The 7,212-nt window shown below is 42.3% G+C and overlaps 1 long non-coding RNA gene across 1 annotated transcript; it reads right to left on the bottom strand.

Moving 5' to 3' along the window:
- Positions 1–375: 375 nt before the first annotated feature.
- On the bottom strand, positions 376–7,023 carry LOC138958189 (uncharacterized). Its single transcript, XR_011453336.1, has 2 exons — positions 6,699–7,023; positions 376–1,276 (listed from the first exon to the last, which is right to left on the bottom strand). It is a non-coding gene; the product is annotated as an uncharacterized lncRNA (long non-coding RNA).
- Positions 7,024–7,212: the final 189 nt, after the last annotated feature.

The raw sequence follows: 7,212 nt of genomic DNA, 5'->3' as shown, positions 1-7,212 counted from the left end.
TCTTGCCACTATGCCGAACATTTCCAATGTTAGGGTTGTTCTCCGCAGCTCTAAACTTTGAAAAATGCTGCTGAATCGGTGAAAAAGTCATGGATTTGTTGACACCGGGGGACTGATAAGTTGTCTACTGCGCTTGCGCCAAATGCCTTTGACCTACATATATTTGCATATATTAATTCCGGGGTTTCGGTTGGAACGGATTCTCTCTCTTTGTGCCTATGTCAACGGAAATTCCCCAACGGTGATGACGTCATCTTGAAGAACGAAAATTTCCACACAGTTTGAACAGCAAAGGGCCATGTCATGTGCGCACATTTACCAGCACGGAGTATCCAAAGTAGACCATTTTTTCGATTTTTTCGATAAAACAAAACATCGGTTTGAAAATGGTTTTATTTACATGAATACATGTCTAAAATGATAAAAGCAGATTATTGAATGCATTCCAGGATGTTCAAAGGTGTGAAAAATGCAACAACCCCAAAAAGGTGTATGAGACCAAAAATAACTCATTTTGCCTACCCGGTCTGCCCTTAAAACATTTCGTCAAAACTTAACTAAATGTAAAAAAATAAGGCAAAAAATAATTGTAGTAGCAAACCTGCATGCAACTGAGGTTTAACAAAAAAAAAAGCATTTAAATGGGTGGTATATCATGGAACACACGAGCCTCTATATGCCTGCATTCTCAGTTCAAGGTCTACACCACCTTGTCCTTAGCTTCACCCATCTTGTCCTTAGCTTGACCCATCTTGTCCTTAGCTTGACCCATCTTGTCCTTAGCTTGACCCATCTTGTCCTTAGCTTGACCCATCTTGTCCTTAGCTTCACCCATCTTGTCCTTAGCGATATCATATGTTGACGACATTTGATCCTTAGCGGTGACCGCTGCATCTTTCACTGCCTGCTTTCCCTCAACCGCCTTTTTCTGAACCTTACTGGCGGCGGACGACACGAGATCCTTAGCGCTGTCAGACATATGCTGGCGAGGCGTTGACCTTATCGCTGTCATGTGTTGACGACATATGATCCTTAGCGATGATAGCTGCATCTTTCACTGCCTGCTTTCCCTTAACCGCCTTGTCTTGAACCTTTGTGGCGGCTGACGACAAGTTATCTCGCGCTGATTGCTGCGTCGGTGGCTGCCTGCTTTCCCTCCGCAAGCTTGGTCTGGACCTGTGCGGCAGTGGATGGCACCTGGGATCTCTGGAGTCAAGAGCTGCTGCTGTGTCCGCCTGTTTGTGTTGCTGTCTCAGTTCTTGTGCCTTGTGTTATTCTGAAAGCAAAATAAAGACCGATTACAGCAAGATATTCAGGGCTGGTACATTTGCACGAATTGTTGGAGGTTAAGGGGGGATTTTAAAAGTAAAAGCACCTACGAGCAGTGTTAAAACTTCACACACTGTTAGTGTTACAAACAACAATCATGTCTTACTAATGGAAGGGCGCTGGTTCTGAGCGACGCTTAGTTCTCGAGATAGGTGTGACCACATGACGTCATTTATACTTTTGTCATCGAAGATCTTTCTTATTTCAATCAGTGTCATTTCCCAGTTCTGTGTTCTGCGGTCGTTTTGACTGACTTGACAAGTTGAGAAAAACCAATGAAATTTCATTTTTGCGAAGCAACTGAATATGAAAACAAGAGGCGAAGCCTTCAAGGCTCACGTAAGAAATCGACAAACAGTAACACAAACTCAATCACTCCGTCACATACACACACACACACACACACACACACACACAGTAAGCATAGGTGAAACTGTGCAAGAAAGCGAGACACTAGATCTAGATCTGTCTGTCTGCATGTAGCCTACTTAGGGACACGACTTCCAACTAGTCTCGGCCCGCTCAAAATAGCAATGACCGAGACTTTCAGTAATTCCTTCGCGTGACGTCTAACCCTCTTACGTCATAATGTGACGTCTTCAAATGTTAAAGTTTCTACCACAGACATTACCCGCTATTACGAGCTAGTCGTGTGACAGAGAGTTTTCTTGCACACTCGACTGCTGCTGTTTCACTCCGGCTAAAGCCGTCGTGAAACATCTACAGTCTCGTGTGCAAGAAAACTCTCTGTCACACGACTAGCTCGTAATGGCGATTATGTCTCACAGCTTCAACAGAGGAGAGAACAAACACATTTTGCGTACTCACGCTTGATAAACCTAAACACAGGAGCAGCCATTGTGGAGAGATCTACTTTTTGACGAAAGTGACCGAACAACTATAAATGACGTCTCGGTATATGTGAATGACGTCACAGTCATCGTCACAGTCTGTATCTTTTGAAGCATTGCAATCTTCATGACGTCTTTCTGTGTCTGCATCCGCGAAATGTTTGTTCTTTCCGGGATCTTTGTCATCTATGTTCATAACTCTGTCCTTCTAGATTCAGACTAACAGGCCTCCTGAGCGAGCCACTTTCCAAGGGCAGCTAAATTCGCGTATGGAAACAGTACTGTCGTCTGGGATGCCGTTTTCAGTATTCTCAGCGTTGAAGAATTTGTAAAGAGAAGAAACGATAACAGCAGGAGAAATAAAAGTCGTGTGTGCATTTTGGGGTTTTTGGAGGGACGATTTCGAGTTTGAATCCGTTCTTGCACATGCTCCAAAGCGTGTAACATACAATCTTGCACACGTTTGCTTTAGTAGTGGCAAAGAAGGAAAGCGTGTGACATACATACATACGCACGCACGCACGCACAGACAGACAAAAGTTAGCATCGCATAGGCTACGCTTACGTGAGCCAACAAGAGGCGAGGCCTTCAAGGCTCACGTAAGAAATCGACAAACAGTATGTCACGCACTGATGCGTGGAAGATGAATACACAGAATCAAAATCAGATACTCACATTCAATCACTCGCTTTCATGCCCTATACTAAACCAGGAAAACTATTTGTAGAACAAATCAATTTAGTCAACTAATAAAGTCTTGATCATCACAAACACAAATTTATCAACTTTCATGTACTCAAACTAAAAAAGAAATAACTCAAAGGAAAAATGACTGTAACATAGTATACTTATATAACTTAAAAAGTGCCAGAATAAACCAATACTGTCAAACACTAAGAAAACAGTTTTTGGAACAATTATCCAGATTCGTTGTTCATTTGCCTGGCAAGCCTGCCAGGTTCAGTCTCATATCCAGAACTATAACATTCGACGACGAGAACGAAGTCAAAGCCGAGAATCCAATCAGTGTCAGATCTTGACCCGGATCAGCCAACGATGAAAACGAGGATGAAGTCGAGAACCCTATCAGTGTCAGCCCATGCATGAGATCATTCGACGACGTAGACGAAGTTGAGTTCCCGATCAGTGTTAGATCAGGATCAGTCGACGACGAGAACGCGGACGAAGCTGACAGGTTCCACATCAGGAACAGCATCGAGAACAGGCTCAATGCCCTGAGGACTGGATTTACAGGCTTGACATCCAGGCTGGATTCACAGCAGGATATGTTAAATAAAATTTGGTCCAAGTAATCTGATCATAAGACCTAAACCATAGTCACCAAACCTTGTGTGTTTATCTCCAAGTTCAAACAACAATTCAATTTTGCTGCTAAACTTGAACCTAAAATTTTACAAATATGAACTTCTAATGTCCACATGAAAAATCTTCCTTCAAAAATAATCTAAGTTCCGATTCACTATCAGAACATGAAGATTCTTCTTCGAAAATATTTATAAGTTAACTTTCTTCAAAGTTGTTATTTTCCTTTTGCCAAAAGTATTCACTAAGTCAAAATTGCTTTTAAAACATAACTTATGACCTCTCTAACTTCCTGTCCAATTATATACACACAAGGTCAAGGTCAAACATGTTCTACAAATTCATAACAAAATTATCTCAAATGACAGCCTTTCACACTAGTCTTCCAAAGAATTTTCACAACAGGTTATGAAAATTACAACAACATGCTTCCGCCATTTTGAATTCAAGGGACACAACTCTCCGCTCACTTTTATCAATGGACATAACCCACTTCCCCCAGAAATAGTTACTCATTGTCCGCAAGTTCATCTTCACACCCTCATTCAAAATCCAAGCCCTCCTGCTTCACATTATAACACCATGTATCCATTTTCATTTTAGGAATCTCCTAAATCATTTTTACATCAGGTAGCTTCAAAGTTATTTACCATGTGGGACCATTAGGTCCGCCATTTTGAAAAACAAAAAATGCATGGCCAAACTATCTACAAGCGCATAGGCAATTAGAAAATGTTACCAACCTCCTATCCCAAATAATACCTACTACAATCGAACATAAACCAAACTGAAACTCAAAAAATAAAGCACATATTCACACATTCTTTCCAGCATACTAAGGGTCTTGCTAGTTCAGGGACGTAGCACACCTAATAAAAGTGGTAGGGCGGAAAAAAATGGAAGACAAAATGCTGAGACAGCTAAGGAAATATGGGGCTTACACTACCGCCCCCCCCCCCCCCCCTTCCCGTCCCCTTGTAATGGTCTAAAAAAGAAAGAAAACATGATGCGATTTCGTGCCTTCTGAGCTCAGTTCCATCTAATCATCTTTCCATCCTCCACCAAACAACGGGCTGGTGAATGTATCAGTGATTATCAATCGACTTACATTTATATCTAAATTCCGATACGTTGAATGTGATGAGCACTTACTTCAAATGACTTTCGTCTTCATTATTGTCTAGTGTGTTAAAAAGCAAGGATTGACAAACTGGTTTACTTCTAAACAAGCAATTTATTGATCCGTCCAGCCATCAACATTGGCAGCCTGAGTGATGACTGAAAAATAGAGGGATTTGTCAGAATATTTTTAGCGCGTTTTCGATCCATCACAACCAGGATGCACACTTGTGTCCATTGTTCAATTCTCTCTCTACATGTTGTTTCATGTGACACTGTTAACCCCACAAGTTACTGTGTTACTCAATTGTTATGGCGTACTTACGGTTGACACACAATCACTCACCCCTCAGTCTGACCCCAGCTTCACACACAGAATATACAAAACATTTCTTACCTCCATTGTTTCTCATGGGAGCAGACGGACGAAGAAGCAATTTTCACTAAATTGGCGCCAATACTTTTATGGCCTGACGGAACTCGTCACGTGTGACGTTCTCGTCAAAATAAGACGTCATCCTATTCCAGCAGTTGACCAAGACTAACACACACAAAAAAAAACCCAAAAAACCGACCTTATGCCATCGCCGGCGTGAATACTACGTGGGGTGTTCTGTTGGTAGATCTCTCTCTCTCTCTCTCTCTCTCTCTCTCTCTCTCTCTCTCTCTCTCTCTCTCTCTCTTTTTTTTTTTTTTTTTACGAAAAAAGTGGTCGGGCGGTCGCCCTACATGCCCTACCGGGTGCTACGTCCCTGTAGTTACAGAATATTCAGCATAACACGCTCACACTGCAGACTCAACATTTTCGCTCACCATAATATCCCGTGATAGGATGAATCTTTGAGCAAAACATCATCTTGACAGAAGCCATTTGAACAAGGGCTTTCTTCCTTGAAGACACCACACCACACTGTTCTTGGGAAACGGAATTCAAACAAGCCTTCACACTTTCCGTCCTGTCAGGAGTTCAATCGAGAACCACCTGAGACCGACACTTCATGTCCTCGCGCTTACAACTGCCGTCCTGTCCGTCACACTCACGTGACTGTCTCACTTCTGACACTAGGTTCTATAACTCTTAACCTTGTTTTGTTTTCCTAACCTGGCTTCCCTCCCTTCTACCACATATCTCGGGCAGAAATGGAAACCATCAGTTTTAACAAAAGTGAACCGTGACACAGTAACACAAACTCAATCACTCCGTCACACATACACACACATACACACACATACACACACACACAGTAAGCATAGGTGAAACTGTGCAAGAAAGCGAGACACTAGATCTAGATTTATCTGTCTGCATGTAGCCTACTGTACAGGGACACGACTGCCAACTAGTCTCGGCCCGCTAAAAAAAAATAAAATAACAATGGCCGAGACTTCCAGTAATTCCTTCGCGTGACGTCTAACCCTCTTACGCCATCATGTGACGTCTTCAAATGACGAAATGTTAAAGTTTCTACCACAGACAATACACACGCACACACGCACAGACAGACAAAGTTACGATCGCATAGGCTACACTTCGTGAGCCAACAAAAGAAAGCGTGCAGAAGTATATTTGGGTCCTGCAAGACTTTATGACCAACGATTTCTCCCTTGGAAGAAAATGAAGATGTCTGCTTTTCGTCTGCTTTGAAGGTAGGGAGATTTTACAGCGCACACGGTAAATTGCAAGTCGTAGCCTATTGGACAGTGAATGTTGTTATTCTTCTTTCTTCGAAGTACCATGGATTTGTTCTTGGCCATATTTTCGAGCTGCGCATTGTTATATTATGGGAAAAACACGTTTGAACGCAAATTCGCCAAGAAAGTTTGATCATTTGCTCCGGAACTGCAATGTCGATTTGCCAAAACAAAATATTCTGACTCAATATGCGGAAACATGCTGTTAGTGTCATATTTTTTAAACGGGTGTGGAAGCACTGTTCATAATTAACACAGCACTCCGGCCAAGAAAGCAGACCCAACTCAACATAAAAGTGAAAGGTATGCAAACAGTACGAAACAAAAACAAGTTCAGTAGCAAACACAATGAACACCCCACGACACAGGAAAGAAAATGCACACACCCTTTTATAGTTCCAGAGAATGTGCCAGTCGACTTGATAGCTCTGTTTCTCTCTCTCTCTCACTCTCTTATGTATCCGTTCTCAGTTCAGCTCAATAATTACGAGATCCAGGATGCACTGCGACAAAACTTGCAGACGATCGGGAGACCTTAGCGTCCAAAAACCGGAGCAAGCGTCCAAAGACCGTCGAGTAGATCTACACGGTTGTTGGCGCTTTATCTGAAATAATTATCTCCTTTGCCGCTGTCCTAATTTCTGTCGTCTATTTACTTACGTCACTGTCTGTCACTGCGTCATATGCTGTTTGTGGCGTCATTGCTGAGTGCTAAGCCAAAGAAACTACAATGGGAAGAAGGATAACTTCCTCATTGGGCATGCTTAGAAATGAGAATGGCTAAATACGAGTTATTCCCCTTTTCTACATGCTGACCAGGCTGTCTCCTGCTTTGTCATGACTAGTACAGTCGATCTTTCTCATGCTGTGACTTGCTTTATTTTCACATTTTCGGTATTT

This window comes from Littorina saxatilis, linkage group LG2, assembly GCF_037325665.1.
Source record: "Littorina saxatilis isolate snail1 linkage group LG2, US_GU_Lsax_2.0, whole genome shotgun sequence".
NCBI classification, from domain to species: Eukaryota; Metazoa; Mollusca; class Gastropoda; order Littorinimorpha; family Littorinidae; genus Littorina; species Littorina saxatilis.
This window is presented reverse-complemented; position numbering and strand designations above follow the sequence as displayed.